The sequence below is a fragment of the Onychomys torridus genome, chromosome 17, assembly GCF_903995425.1.
Source record: "Onychomys torridus chromosome 17, mOncTor1.1, whole genome shotgun sequence".
Classification (NCBI taxonomy): Eukaryota; Metazoa; Chordata; class Mammalia; order Rodentia; family Cricetidae; genus Onychomys; species Onychomys torridus.
The window spans coordinates 54,797,990-54,814,877 of NC_050459.1; the positions used below are offsets into that span (position 1 = coordinate 54,797,990).

The window sequence follows — 16,888 nt, forward strand, 5'->3', positions numbered from 1 at the left end:
ATGGATGAGATCTACATGAACAACTTGGATGTGAGTGGTGGTAATGAAGGGCAAGGTTTGAGGGAAAGAGCTTAGGGGAGCAGGAGATCCCAGCTGGATCAAGAACAGAAAGGGAGAATAAAGAATAACAGACCATGATAAATGAAGACCACATGAGAACAGGAATAGGCAGAGTGCTGGAGAGGTCCCCTGAAATCCACAATGATACATCCTCTGTAGACTGCTGGCAATGGGCGAGAGAAATCCTGAACTGACCTTGTCTGGTTATTGGATAGCCAAACACCCTAACTGTCATGCTAGAACTCTCATCCAATAACTGATGGTATTGGATGCAGAGATCCTTGGCCAGGCCCCTGGTGTAGCTCCAGGAGTCCAATTGTTGACAAATTCAGATTTTTTATTAGTTAAAATAGAAAGTTTATATGGCAATATGGCTCCTTCAATATACTCTTTTTACTATTTCATTGCCTTTGTGTCACGTATTGCCGCGGACTGGATCTCAGCTAGACCACCAGACCGAGGGAGAACGGGGTGAAGGTACTCAGGATAAGTGGGATTCGGCGAATGACAGACAGCCACAGACATGAGAGTATGTTGTGAAGCTGCTGCAATTTTACTCAGACCAAGCAGTGAATTTTATACAGTCATTTGAGGAAACATGGCAATCGGCCAGTAGGGTCATAGACATAGAATCAACAATGTAGTTACACACTTTTCTCAGAATGATTAACAGATCTCATGAGTATAGCCTTTACTTTTTCTTTTGTGGTTCCTCATCTGGACAGAGAACATTACGGCCCTAGCTGTAGTTTTCCTTCTACACCTTTGTTCTGTATCAAAATTAAACCCTTTCCATCATTGTTCTAACCATGGTTTCATTTGTGTGAAAATATTTTAACCTTTACCTGTGGGTGAGAAGGCACCAGGGGGGTCGGTACCTAGCTAATCTTTCCATGAACTGTAACTTATGCCATTCTGTTTTCATACCATTATGATTCACACATCGGTTCCCATGTACATCATAAGCTCCTGTAAAAGGTAATGGCTCTAAATAATTATTATATCTAAGATTAAAGTTAGGGGGTTGCCACCATCGACCCTTGATGAGAAACTTTATTTGTCCCTGAATAATTCTTATAGGAATGACTAATTCCTGTAACTGCTTCCTCGCAGCTGCTGTCGGCTGCGCGTGTGAATTGCCTATGAGTGCCTGTACCTTTACTTTCATTCTCTCTTCACTAGAGTCTTCGTCCTTCTGAATCATAAGTTCTTTCTGCTCTAAATCATTCATGAATTCCTCCAAACTTTAGGGACCCTCTTGAACTGTTGGCCTAAGAGCTTGAATCATAGGTGGGGGTATTGAAGCCACTTTTGAGGAATCATTACTCTCTTTATGGGGCACATCAGGAACATTAAGAGTTAACTTCTTGGAATTAATACACAAGGAAACAACAATAATTACAGCTGCAAAGAGAAGAAGGCAGAGTGCCAGCCAGCCTCTGCAAGCAGATCTGCGTGGTTCCATGTAGCCTGGCACCTTGATTCGGGCAAATTGATGAGGGGTCGCCGGGGGCATAGACCCGAGGGCCGCGAGCCCCCCTTTCTCACGTAACTACCTTATCCAAGGCATTTGTCACGCAGGCGACACCGTCATGGGCGTGGCAACGTATGTATGTTTCATTTTGTAAGTCATTTTTAATATAAGGAAGTTGTTTATTGATAAAAAAGAAACCCCTCTCTTGCTTCAAAATGGTCATATTGAAAGCTCTTTTTCAATTTTAATGATTTCATTGTTATTATTATTAATAATAATTATTTTTACATCCTGACTACAATCTCTTCTCCCTTCTCTCTTCCCAATTCTTCCCCCACAACTGTCCTCTCTCCTAGCCAACTCCTCCCCCATTTCTATTCAGAAAAGTGCAGTTGTCCCATGGATATCAACCAAACACTGCATATCAAGTAGCTGCAAGACTAGGCTCCTCCCCTCATAATAAGGCTGAACAAGGCAACCCAGTATAAGGAATATGGTCCTAAAGCCAGCAAAAGAGTGAGAGACAGCTTCTGCTCCCACTGTTAGGAGTCCCACAAGAAGACCAGGCTATATAACTGAATCATATATGCAGAGGGCCTAGCCTAGGTCAGTCCCCATGCAGGCTCCCTGGTTATTGGTTCAGTCTTTGTGAGACACTATACATTCAGGTGGCTGATTCTGTGGATTTTTTTTGTGATGTCCTTGACACTTCTGGCTCTTAAAATCCCTCCTGCCCCATTGCCACAGGATTCCTGTAGCTTGGCCTAATGCTGGGCTGTGGATTTACTTATGCCTCCACCAGTTGCTGGATGAAGCCTCTGTGATGACAATTGGGCTAGGTACCAATCTATGAGTATAGCAGAATATGATTAGACATCATTACATTGAATTTTTTATTGCCAGTCATGTTTAGTCCTTTCCTAGGTCTCTGGGCTATTCAGTCTCTGGGTCCTGGGGCTCCTGGCAATGCCAGGTGTGGGCTTCCTCATATGCTGGACCAGCCATTGGTTGACAGTTCCTCCAATTTCTACACCACCTTTATCCTAGCACATCTTGTAGGCAGGATAATTTGTAGGTTCAAGGGTATATGGCTGGATTGGTGTAAGGATCTCTCTGCTAGAGGTCTTGCTTGTTTACAGGAGATGGAAAGTTTAGGCTATGATCCCCTATTGCTAAGAGTCTTAGTCAAGATCACCCCTGTATATTCCTGGGAGCTTCTATTGCACTAGATTTCTACCTTGCCCTGAAATAGTCCCCTTTTCCAGTTATCTGTTCCACTACTCTCTCCCTTAATTCCTTCTACCTGATCCCTTACCCCTACCCATCTCCAGTCCACCTGCAAAATCTATTCTATTTCCTCTTCCCAGGCAGAAGCAATTGCCCTACCTGGTGCTGTCTTTGTTACTTAGCTTCACTGGGTCTGTGGATTATAGCATGGTTATCTTCTATTTTATAGCTAATGTCCATTTTTAAGTGAGTACATACCATGTTTGTTTCTCTGGGTCTCAGTATCTCCCTCAGGATGATATGTTCTAGTTCTTCCCATTTGCCTGCAAGCTTCATGATGTCATTGTTTTTAACAGATGAATAATACTCCATTGTGTAAATGTACCGCATTTACTTTATCCATTCTAGGTTTGAGGGACATCTAGGTTTCTTACAGTTTTCGGCTAATGTAATTAAAGTTGCTATGAACATAGTAGAGCATGTGTCCTTGTGATATGATAGAGTGCAGGCAGATTTTTCTTTTCTGCCCACCAGTCCCCAAATAACTGGCATGGAGATTTAATTATACATGCTCGGCCTATAGCTCAGGCTTGTTACTAACTAGCTCTTACAACTTAAATTATTCCATTTGTATTAATTTATGTATTATCACATGGCTTGTGGCTTCATCTGTTCTCTAGCATGTCTTGCTCCCTTTGTGTCTCCTGGTGACTCCTCTGACTTATCCTTTCTTCTCAGTGTCCTTAGTCTAATTATCCTCCTATCTTTATGCTGTCCAGCTATTGGCCAGTCAGCTTCTGTATTAGACCAATCACAGTGACATGTTTACACAGCATAAAGGAATACTCCATACTTCCCATTTTTGTCTAATTAAAAATAAAGGTTTTAATTTTAACATAGTAAAAGTATATACAACAAAACAGTTATTATTTAAGAATTACATTTATAATATGCAGTCCATTTGTATTTGGCAAATTTAGAGAAAACACTATTATTTATCTTATCTTTGTGAGTCTAAAGTTTTATACCCAATTTACCTTTTATTTTTATCTAAGGAAAACTTCAACTATGACTATATAGACTTCAACTCCATCAAAGACCACAGAAGGGTGAAATGTTCCCTGACAACAGGGACATCTGGCTGCTTGGGTATGTTGTGCATTTACTTTCATTAAATTCTAAGAAGTCTTTAATTTCTTTCTTGATTATTATTATTATTATTATTATTATTAAGAAATTTTCTACTCATTTTACATACCAACCAGAGATCCCATCCCCTCCCTCCTCCCATTCCCCAGCCTTCCTTCCCATCCCAACCCCCATTCCCACCACTTCTATGGCAAGGCCTCCTGTGAGGAGTCAGTAGAGCCTGATACACTTAGTTGAGACAACATACAAGAATGCAAAATTTATGGCATGAAAAGCATTCATATAGGGGTCTGGAGAAATGGCTCAGACTGCATTGGCTACTCTTCCAGAGTTGCTGAGTTCAATTCCCAGAAACCACATGGTGGCTTACAGCTGTCTATAATGAGATTGAGTGCCCTCTTCCAGCATGCTGACAGAACATTGCATACATAATAAACAAATCTAAAACAAAACAAAACAAAAAAACATGGTCCCAAGTCTTGAATCAACATTAAAAAAAAAAACACTCATATAGAAAATTCTAATTTACAGTGAGCTAATAAAGATGAGCAAGCATCATGACCCCCGGCCCTCATTCTACTGCCATTGTTCTAGTGAAGTTGGAATTCATCCAGAGGCACGTTTCACTGTTCTGTTCACAGGCATGTTCAGAGATTACTGGGGATTCAAGGTGGGTACTGACATTAAGTTATAAACAGTTTTTAATATGTAGGAAATTCTCAGAAATAGATCCACAGAAAATGAATATTTATATTGTAAGAGGAGGAATATATATATATATTCCTAGGAAAACTTCATTATTAAATAAAAATCATCTAAATACAGCAATGAAATAACTTCTAAAAGAAGGCCGCAGTTATTAAGATTTCCCCTGTTGCTGTGTTAGTAGATTATTCTACACGTACAGTTAAGTTATATGTCTGAGCACATTTGATAGTAGTAACAGTGATAGTAAATGAAAGTATAATTAATTTATAAAACAAACTGTGTCATACTATAAGTGGTCTTACTTTGTAATTCACCTGAAATGTTGAAATTTTGTTTTCTTTCTTTCTTTCACTAAAACTACCTTAATCTCAAAGGCTAAAGAAAAGCAAAGATTATTTCAAAACCATGTTTTAAGAGTATAAAATGTTTCTATTTCTACAGTATCTCTAATTTTTCATGCCACATTGTTTTCATAAAATATATAAAAGCAAATAATAACAACCTCTAATGATATTCATGATGCATGAATAATAATTTCTATGTTTATTTTAAATTCCTTAAATTATTATCTATTAGATGATCATGAATATGTACTTGGGAAGTACACATGAGGGCCAAATGAAGCAGAGAGCACCAATAAATACACAAGAATGCAAAAAATGCTACTAAATACATCCATATAAACAGTATCATATTCATAGATTTTAATCTTGTTTTGAAAAAAATTATTGTCTATGAGAGCTTAGGAAAATATCATCAAATCCTTCAAAGCAATCCAAGCTCACAGATAAATTCCAGGATACATAATAAGCTTATCCTGAAGCAGATCCTTTTACCTTAATTCTGTAACATATATATGGATTTCTTGACCCGGTCTTCAAAGAAATATAATAGTTCAATTGACAGTTGCCTATGAAATTAGATAAAAATTTTATATTTCAACATTTTCCTTTATTGTTTGATAGTTTTCTACATTTATATAATGAACATTAGTCTTTTTTCAATATCCCCAACCCCATTTCTCTTTCTGTCTCACCCCCTTTCCAATTCTTCTGGAATCTGTTTGAAGAGGATGCTAGTCTCAGAAAATGAAGCAAACAATTACCAATTAGGACTCAATGGCATTAAAAAAATATCTTTTTAGACCATAGTATTTCCCTAGAATATAACACTTTATTATTGTCATAAGTATATCTACCAATTATGGATTACATCTGTGACATATGACTAATGCAATGTTCCAGAACTGATGCCAAGGTTAGCATACATGAGTGTTCTGGCAGAAGATCTATATCTCTAAATCAAACCAGAGAACAAGGACCAAAAGTCACAATCTATGAAATGCATTATCAATTCTATTATTTACCTATGTTAACCTTTGTGGTAACTTTTATAGAGAATCTTTCTCACTATCTCTCCCCAGGGTTTATTCAGTTGTGAGTGCTAGTGTGCCACATATGGGATCTGGGGATCCTTCTACATTGCTTTCTTGAGTAGCTATTCTACATGTGTACATGTCAAGTCCAGCTGACTGTATCACTTAGTCCTAATTGCACTTCATTTGTATAGCCATTTAAGATATTAAGGCTCAAAATATCAATTGTTATGTAACAGGTCCGTGTTAAGCTGCTAAAATCTTTATCAAATCTTTTGTCTGATAAAAATCACTCCTGACTTTTTTTCCCCAAATTTCATAATGCATTATCATCTAATAGTTTAATATATTCAACTTGAATTAATATTAGTTTATTATATGTACATGTACTATATATAATACATCATATGTAATCTTTGTGTATAATATACACATATGCATGTATAAATAATAAACTACATATATATGTGATTGTATTTATAATTATATATGTTATATATATATGATTGTAGCTAATAGTTTCCATAAACTTATGAAAGTATTTTTGATTAGGGAATTGTGGTAGTTAGAATAGGTATGGACTCCATAGGCTCATGAGATTGAATGCATGACCCACGTGGAGCGGCACTACTAGGAGCTGTGGCCATGTTAGAGGAAGTGTGTCACTGTGGGGTCAGCTTTGAGGTTTCATATGCTCTAGCTACACCCAGTGCAGTGAGTACACAGTCTTCTGCTGCCTGTGGATCAAGATGTAGAACTCTCAGCTCCTACTCCATCAGCATGTCTGCCTGCATGCAGCCATGCTTCTCACCATGATGATAATAGACTAAACCTTGGAAACTGCAAGCCACCATGATGCATCTTCACAGCAATGAAACTGTAACTAAGACAGAAGTTCGAACCATTAGTTAGGTGTTGTGATAATCCCTATTATGCTTTTGTTTGGAGAAATGTAGACCTTGGGACATTGGATTATAAAAACAATTGAATAATTTAAGTGGAGCTTATTGGGCTATACTAGTAGGAGAACGGAAGACAGTGGTGCTAAGGGTGATTTGAACTGTAGGGGCCCTGATGAAGAAGTTTCAGATGAGAAGAAAATTAATATGTGGCATAGAGATCATTCTTGTGATATTTTGGCAAAGAATGTGGCTGATTTTTGCCCTTGTTCAAAAAATCTGCCTGAGGCTAAAGTGAGAAATTTGGGATTAATTTCATCAGCAGAGGAAATTTCAAAACTGTCTAGAACTGACTCTGTTGTGTGGTTGTTAGTGATAACTGTTATGCATATATCTATAATGAAAAGGAGCAAATTGAGAAAGAAGTACATAAAATGTAGAATTTGAAGTAAAGGAGAGTACCAGGGATGGAATGGAGCTACACCCAATGTTCAAGGAGCCAAACAGATTAAAGAAAAGCCTGACATTAAATGGAATAAAGGGAGTGGTGACCTCAGGGCAAGACTCCATCGAGATAAGCTTCCAACTTGTGAAAATGAATTGAAGAGCAGCTTAGGTCCAGGCATGGTGGTACACCTTAAATCCTGGAACTCAGGAGATAGTGGCAAGCAGATCTCTATGGTCAAGGCTAGCCTGGTCTTCTGAGAAATTTCCTGGATATCCAAACATAAGCAATAATGGAAACTATTGAAAACAGTAATCTGATGAAGAGGTAGTGAACAAGTGGGCCAAGTTCCAGCCCCAGAAAGTAGCTTCAGCCATGTGATTTTGGATTTAGAGTCAAGAATAGAAGAAAGGAATTATAAAATCTTCTTCCATGACTAGGGAAAGATCCTGAAGACAGGTGTGTGGCAGGGGTGTCCATGCATGGAGGCTCAGAGAGGCTGGTGTGTGAAGCTGTGAAGGTGGCAAGATGGTAGAGATGCCAAAGCCATGGGATACCTGACAAGAATATCTGCTAACAGAGATTGGAACCAACCCAAAAGAGAGAAGTGTATTTTAGTCAACAAAGATGAAAGGAATTTGAGATCTGAAGAGCACTTTGACATCAGACATGAAGTTCCAGGGTTTAGAGTTTGCCTGTCTAGTTTTCAGTCTTTCTATGGCCCAGTATTTCCTCACTATCTTCCCCTTCCCCCATGTTGGAATGGTAATGTATATCCTGTGAATTACATATTGGAAGTATGTAGTCTGTTTTTTTTTTTTTTTTATTTATTTTACAGGAGATTACAGTTCGTAAATTGTGTTAATCTCAGAAGAGACTTTGAACTTTGGCCTTTTAAATGTTGTTGAGACTGTGATAGACTACAGGGCTTTGGAGGGTAGACTAAATGCATTTCCATTATGTTATGGCTACAAGACTATGGGGGCCATAGCGGAATGTGGTTGTTTGAAAAAGCATTGCCCCCAAAGATTCATGTGTTTGAATGCTTGATCAATAGGGAGTGGCACTATTAGGAAATATGGTCTTGTTGGATGGAGTGTGTTACTGTGGGGGTGGACTTTGAGGTTTCATATGCTCAAGCTATGCCTAGTGTGGTACACAGTCTCGTTTTGCTGCCTGTGGATCGAGATATAAAACTGTTAGCTTCTAGTACAGCACTGTATCTTTCTGCATGAAGCCATGCTTCTCACCATGAGGAGAATGAACTAAACCTCTGAAACTGTAAGCCAGTTCCAATTAAATGTTTTCTTTTATGAGAATTACCATAGTTATGGTATTGCCTCATAGCAATAAAACTCTGAGACAGTACTTTTGTTTAATTTTATCACAGATGAAGATATGAAGATTTCCTAAAACAAAACCTACTTGATAAATGAAACTTTTGCTCTGTGTATGTGAACATGGGCATAAAATATGAATTACTGCTTTATTATTTTCTCTATGTAATAATTTTATCTATTATCTCTTGAAATCATAATGGACAGATCAAATCTTAAATTAAAATTAAATTTAAATTAGATTTATGTCTTTTATCCTCTTAGGAATACATCCTACTATTAATAACATTTTTTAAGAGAAAAGCTTTTTTTAAGGGGCAAGAATTTGTTCTTTATAATTGTAGGACAGGGGCTGGAGAAAGGGTTCAGCACTTAAGAATTCTTGCTGCTCTTGCAGAGAATGAGAGTTTGGTTCTCAGTAAGTATATCAAGTTATTCAAATCTCCTGCTTGAATGTTTATGCACACATATACATAGGCATAATTCATTAATGGTACTAAAATTCCATTCTATTAGATTATTTCTGGTGATATGCTTTTGTATATATAAAGGAAGGTCCTGGTGGAAATCAAGTTAAGCCAAATTTTACATATGGCCAAGATGAAGTAAAATTAAACCTTTCAAAGAATATTTAGCATTTTTCAAGCCCTAAAATTATGCAATTTGTATATTAAGTTGAAAAATATGCCATCAACACTTCAAAGATGAAACTGTGACCAGTCCATATCCTACAGTGTAGACCTCAATGAGAAGAAACAGTGGCTCATAAGATACCATGAAGGATCCATGACATAACATAACTTTCAGAAAAGGAAAATGAAATATGGTGCGCTGTGAGGGAAGCATTTCCATAAGGCAGTTACGTAATTACTGAAACAATGTGTATTGTGCGTGCATCTCTCTTTCTCTCAGCTATAATACTTCTTTTGATTGAACTCTTTTTAATATAGGAAGAGTTTTTCTTTTTCTTCTTTTTCTTTTTCTTTCAAGATAGAGTTTCTCTATACAACAGCTCTGGATGTCCTGGAACTCACTGGGAAGACCAAGCTGACCTTGAACTCACAGAGTTCTGCCTGCCTCTTCCTCCCAAGGGCCAGGATTAAAGGTGTGTGCCACCACCACCTAGCTACAAAAAGAGTTTTAAAGACACACATACATTCCCCTCAACTTTACTAACTGCAATGATTTTCTGACAATATATTATGTGCATGACATTCAGTAGATATAGAAATGATACTGCTATAGACAGAAAATGATTGCAAAACCTAGCAAAAACTTTTCTACTTATGTGTGCCATATTCTTTGCATACAAAAATGCATCACTTTTCTATGTGCATTATTCAACAGGGCTTTAAGAAATTAACAGTTACACTGAAGTATACCTTTCTGAAGTCACTATGAATATGAAGCACATATAGTATAAATAAAATAAGTATTGAGCTCAATTATTAAAAAACAAAGATGCACTAAATGTGAGTGAAGAAAATTATATGGGCAGATATATTCTTCATTTTGTTTAGTCTTACTTATGATGATCTCCATTTTGTCTATTACTTAAAAGAAAAGTGCCCGAGGCATGTTGGTTGTCAGCCTGCTCTTCATTAAGCTCTGTTTGTCATGGCAAAGATGGAGGTAAATTCCAGACAGTATAAAAGCATTGTTCTTCTAGAGGAGTATAGATTACCTTCTTTCTTAGGACTAGATTACTCAATGTTACATTTTATTTAATCTGCCTCATAGAAGTTTCAGTATATCTAAGCACAGTCCAAACCAATGATCCAATGTCAGGAGCCACAATTTATAAAATATTGATAGATATCAAGTAACTAAAGGTAATCATTCATTAGCATGCAATACATATGTTAACTATAAAAGTTATCTTGCTGTGGGATATCATTCTATATGCTATGAATATGTGTTGCTCTGATTGGTTGATAAATAAAATGCTGATTGGCCAGTAGCTAGGCAGGAAGTATAGGCAGGGCAAGCAGACAAGGAGAATTCTGGGAAGAGGAAGAACTGAGTCAGGAGTCACTAACCAGACACAGAGGAAGCAAGGTATCAAGGCAGAACCAAGCCACATGGCTAAACATATATAAAAATTATGGGTTAGTTTAAGTGTAAGAGCTAATCAGTAATAGGCCTGAGCTAATGGCCTAGCAATTATAGTTAATAAAAGTTTCTGAGTGATTTTTTTTTTTTTATAAGTGGCTGCCAGACCATGAGTGAGAGAGAATTGTCTGGACCATGTGGAGCTGGGTGGGACACTGGAAAACTTCCAGCTACATTTGGCATGCTAATGTGGGGCTCTTGAATTTCCATAAAGTGTAAAGAGCTTTAAAAAGGGCTTCTAAACCCACAATAAATGGAGCCAAAAAACAGCTTTCTACTTCATGTTTCATGCGGGCTGAGATACAGAGATGGCAAGGCACAGATACACCATGGCATGCAGACTTCAACTACAGTATGAAGGGTTCAAGGTATACGGTCTTGAGTGCAGCATGGCATATTCCTGCCACTGTCACCAAAGCGTCTCCAACCTGCACAGCATGGTGTATGGTGGCTATAGATTTTGCTAATACAAATAGATAGATAGATAGATAGATAGATAGATAGATAGATAGATAGATAGATAGGTTTCTGTGCTACATACTCCTTGATAGAGGCATAGACCCACTCCCTCTCAGAGTTGGCGGAGATAATGGCTCCCAGAGCTGGCAGTGAATAAACTCCTCCATACTGGGAAGCTGAGGTGGGTGATGTCAGCAGCCAAGACTGCTGCTTCTGTCCTAGCCACTTTGCAGTTTAAAGCAATAGATTCACACAAGGACAAATTCAGATGAAATAAGCCTCTAAATGTCTTACATTATGTGTAAAAATGCATGTAGACTTGGAAGAGAGAGGAAAAGGAGGATAGACAGTCATATGAAGAAACAGTTTTAAAAAGTAAAGTCTTTAAAGAGAAAGTAAAAGTAATATAAAAGTTAAGCTACATAAAAATGGAAATCACACACAGAGTCTGGATTATATTGTCTTTGGGATTTTTAACTACAGAAAGACATTTGATTATAAAGTCTACTGAGTTAAATCTATCTATCTGTCTATCTATATCTATATATTTTTAGAGGTATCTTGACTTCAAAATTTATGTCTCAGGATATGTGGCTTTGTAAAAGAGGTTCTGTTTTTCTTTCCACAGAAGATGAGAAGCTGTGGATTCCTTCCAGGTTAAGATGGATCAGGTTTGATCAAGGAAGATGCCCTGAGAGGTTTCCAGATATTAAAACACCCAGATTAGCTTCAAGGCAACTGTCTCAGACAATGCAGCCTCACAGACTATTCCAGTAATTTTCTCAGGATCCCCATAAGATTACCAGGGCCCACAACCTGCAGGAAGTAGTATGAAAAGGTACATCCAAATTCCCAAAGTATTATTTATAAATGTTTATTTTTTTATTTAAAGGTGGTTGATTATAAATGCAATCTCTTTCTAAAGAAGAAAAGGAGATAATATAGATATGGTAGGATGAAAGGGTAGATTACTTAACCTACTTTTAAAGAGCAACAACTTGTTTAAAAAATGTTTTGGTTGCTATGGATTAGTTAATTAATACAAATTTAAAGTTAATTTTGTTATAACATATGTATATTTCTACTCTTGTTTAAAGTATTTTGTTTGTGCAACTCATTTGAAATTGTAGTGTATAGTTGAGAAATACAGATTAACATTAGTCATCTATAATAATCAAACTTATAGTCATGTTAGTTAAGTTTTCTAGGTATACAAAGATATATTTCAATTAGGTAGATAACATTCAAAGACCTACAGAATATGGCATTTAAAATGTTTTAAAAAATTAGACTTCCCTGGACAAGGAGACATATTTGCCCCTGGCAGCACTGATTTACTTCTAAGAGGAAGATGGGCATCATAGACACTACATATGTAGTTCATTTTCTTTGACAAAATAGACATTTGGGCAAGAAACTGCTCTTGCCTAGATTGCTTTACAAAATTTTGTATCAACTGGACATGCAGGACCCATAGGAAGGTGACCACTGAACTTTGCAAGGTGAGATGGTCCTTCAGGTTTCTGCTTTGCAGAAAAAACTTCTAGAGGACACAGAGAGAAGTGACTGAGAGACTCTAGGCCTGTGGGCTGAAGATGGATGCCCTAACATTACAGAGGACCTTTGAATAACTGTCCAGACATGTAGCTGTCTCTGTCATTTCCAGAATGTTGGAAGTTGCTTACAATGCATTTCGTGTTTACTTAGGTAATATTATATCCTTCTGGGGTCTTTGATATAGTTGAAGACTAGATAGCTATCATTATAATTTTCCTTAGTCATGATAAAAGATAAATTAGATATGAAACTTTAGACCTACAAATATAGAATAGATAGAATATTTTCTTTAACTTTGCTAAATACAATAGACTACATATTCTAAATGTAATTCTTGCTTTTTAACTGTTCTATTATATATAATTTTACTCCTGTTAAAGATAAAACCTTCCTTTTTGATTAGATATAAAAAGGAAAGTACTGTGGGATATAGTTCTGTATGCTATGAATATGTGTTGCTCCGATTGGTTGATAAATAAAACAATGATTGGCCAGTAGCCAGGCAGGAAGTATGGGTGGGTCAAGCAGACAAGGAGAATTCAGGGATGAGGAAGGGCTGAGTCAAGAGTCACCAGCCAGACACAGCAGAAGCAAGATGTCAAGGCAGAACTGAGAAAAGGTATCAAGCCACATTGCTAAACATAGATAAAATTTATGGGTTAACTTATGTGTAAGATCTAGTCAGTAATAAGCCTGAGCTAATGGCTGAGAAGTTATAATTAATATAAGCTTCTGGGTGATTTTTTTTGTAAGCAGTTGCAGGACCGTGGGTGAGAGATTTATCTGGACCATGCAGGGCTAGGCAGGACAATAGAAAATTTCCAGCTACACTATCTTGGGCTACTTGTGGAAAAACATTGATCAAAATACAATGGGAAATTTTGTATTGGAGAGGGAATTGCTTAAGAAAGAAGTTTCTCATTATAGATTATTTCAATATCACAGTGGAAAGAAAGGCATTCAAAACCCTCCAGAAAAATCTCTGTAAGAATCAGTTCAATTACATGATTTCATAGAGAAGATGAGAACACAACAACCTCAGTTGTGAAACCCATATGGTAATATGAACTCAATTTGCAACTTACTGTCCTTGCAGCTTAGCATGTAACACAGAGCCATCAAACAGTCAGTGTTGGAACCTGGCAATCACTCAAAGTACTTAGGTAGACTATGGCAAAAGATGTAACAATGTAGCATAGGCTAGTGTACAGTGTACCTTCTAGAGATTATACATGCATCAGCACATATGTGAATAGCAGTGTACTTAGGAGTATTTTGCACTTTAACACAATTCCAGCTCGATTTTTAAATGAAACAAATTGTAATGATGAAGAAGAATGCATATAGTCAAACCTCACAAATGAGTTCAAAATATGAGAAACCACAATTTACATTAATGTGAGTCCATGTCTATGACCTTGTGTCACAGAGCTACTGGATATGACAGTAACAATTGAAGTACAAATAACAGTACCATCTGATGCCTTTTAACCCATCTAGGACTTACTGACTTTGAAGATCTGGTTAAGAAAAAAAAAGCAAACCAAAAACAAAAAGGAATAGCAATGATTGATTGCAAAGTTGTTTAAATCATGATCCTTTATTCAAAAAAAATTTCAATTGAATTAGAACTCATTAAAGGGGTTGAGAGAGCTGAGTGTATAAAGTATGTGAAGGTGCTTTCTGTGAAGCCTGAAGTCCTGAGTGTAGCCTACAGGACCTACATAGTGTCAAGAGAGAACTGACTGCTAGAATCTGTTGTGTGACTCCCATATGTGGGTCATACCATGACCCCTCAGAATAGATTAATAAAATAGAATTGGAAAGACACCCTCTCTTAAAGAAAATGTGCTTATGGATATCACATGTGTCATTTTAGAGTCTCTACCTCAGCTGCACTGTCAGGATAGGTTCTTTTTGATGACTGGACACGTTCTACACTGCCCTTCTTGCCAATGCATTAATAATTCTACATTTGAACTTTCCTCACTTATTACATTCCTTTATTAACAACATCTCTGCCTTCTCCAACACAGCCATTTTATCCATGGGGTAACCATCAACTAAACTAAACAAGTATCTTGTGATGGTCAAGTCTGAAACTCTTTCAGCTCAGGATTGAAGTCACACCATTAATCCCACAAAGCCTTTATTTTCCAATGTTAATTTGAGAAGTTTTTAGTTAGTTTGTTGGTTTTCATGTCACCTGGTTCCCAACGTCCTTAGTCAATTCATGCACATACCCAAGACCCTGGCTTGTTTCAAAATAATTGAGTAAAAGAGAAAGCAGTAAAACAGAGGTTAAAATACCACTTTACTATTGAAGAAACTTATATCAGAGAACATAGAAAACATACCCATCACGTTTGCTAATAACATTGTTTAACTCTACAAATTTACCTAGTCAAAGGTATTGCCAAAGTATAGTGATTATATACCTTATTTCTCATAGTCAAATTTAAAATATACAACACTCAGAAAAACTGACATTTTATGCAAATTATAAGTATTAATTTCAATTAAGAAAAATGCAACAACTGTCATGGAGAATTTTTATGTGTGCATGCATATGCATACATGTATATTTATAATGCACTGATAAAAGCATGAATAAATATTTTTATATATGTTAACTTAGTGTTCTACTGATATGAAGAGATGCCATGATTATGGCAATTCTGGTTCAGAGGTTTATTCCATTTTTGTCATGGAGGGAACCATGGGGGCAATCAGACAAACATGGTCCTGGGGAGGTAGCTGAGAGTTCTACATCCAGAATGGTAAGCAGTAAAGTGGGAGGAGGGAGAGAGAGAAAAGCTGGACCTGATTTAAGCATTTGAAACCCTAAAATCTCACCCATAGTGACACACTTCCTCCAACAAGGCCATACCTACTACAACTCACATCTAATATTACTTGTCAAATAGCACCACTCTCTAATAACCAAACACTTAAATCTATATGCTTAAAGGGGCCATTTTTATTCAAACCACCACATTCCACTCCCTGGCCCTCAAAGGCTTATAGACATATCATAATTAAAAAATGCACCCAGTCTAACTTCAAAAGTCCCCATAGATTACCATAGTCTCAACATTGTTTAAAAGTCCAAAGTTCAAAATCTTTTCTGAGACTTTTGACAATCTCTTAATTGTAATCCCCTGTAAAATCAAATTCATAATGCAGATGACATACTTCCAACACACAATGGCACAGGATATACATTACCATTCTAAAAGGAAGGAAAGGGAACCTGGCAAAGAAATGCTGTACCAAAGCAAGACCTAAAACAAGATGGAAAAGCTCTAAACTCTGGATTTCCATGCCTGATGTCAAAGTGATATTCAGATCTCTGACTTCTCTCACCTTTGTTAACTACAATATACAAGAATGATCTCTAAATCATGTACTAATATTAAACGTTCTCCTCCTAAACCTCTTGAGCTGGGATACTGTAATATGTATTGCTGTAGGCATCATTGTCTTCCATGCTTTTAGGAGGATGGCTCATTAAGCCTGCTTAAATTTTCAAATTGCGTTTCTAATTGAAAGTATCAAAGTGTTCCATGTTTCTTCAAACAAAACCATGGTCAGGCTTATTCCAGCAACCTCCCAGCCCTTGGTACCAACTTCTGTATTAGTCAGTGTCTTATTGCTGTAAAGAGATACTATGATAATGGCAACTCATGGTGGGAAGCATGGACAGCATCCAACTAGACATGCTGCTGGAGAGGTAGCTGAGATATCTACATTGGGATCACAGACAGCAGGAAGAGGTTGATACACTGGGCCTAGTTTGAGCATTTGAAACTTCAAAACCCACCCCCAGTGAAAGATTTCCTCCAAGTCCACACATACTCCCACAAGGCCTTACCTCCTAATTCCTCTCAAGCAATGACACTCTCTGATGACTAAACATTCAAGTGTATGTTTCTATGGGTTCCATTTCTATTCAAACAACCACAAATATGTGCCCACACAGATATGGTTTTACTCAATATGTCTAAATTATTCAAATGCTAGATAAATTTTTATGATTGATAATTTTTCAGATCTTCTGGGCATGGCTTTTATACTTTCTGATGA

At 37.0% G+C, this 16,888-nt stretch overlaps 2 long non-coding RNA genes across 4 annotated transcripts in view; both read left to right on the forward strand.

Moving 5' to 3' along the window:
* The window catches only part of LOC118568861, a 77,343-nt gene extending 73,496 nt beyond the window's left edge, over positions 1-3,847 (forward strand). For both annotated transcript variants that reach the window (XR_004942992.1, XR_004942989.1), the window contains one exon: positions 3,817-3,847. This is a non-coding gene — a long non-coding RNA (uncharacterized LOC118568861). The remainder of the gene's footprint in view (positions 1-3,816) is intronic.
* A 32-nt stretch (positions 3,848-3,879) lies between these two features.
* Positions 3,880-12,022, forward strand: LOC118568862. Of its 2 annotated transcripts, none has more exons than XR_004942994.1 (3): positions 3,880-3,910; positions 4,442-4,580; positions 11,874-12,022. It is a non-coding gene; the product is annotated as an uncharacterized LOC118568862 (long non-coding RNA). The 2 variants fall into 2 exon arrangements; XR_004942993.1 differs by lacking the exon at positions 11,874-12,022 and adding an exon at positions 9,409-9,527.
* The last annotated feature ends 4,866 nt before the right edge of the window (positions 12,023-16,888 follow it).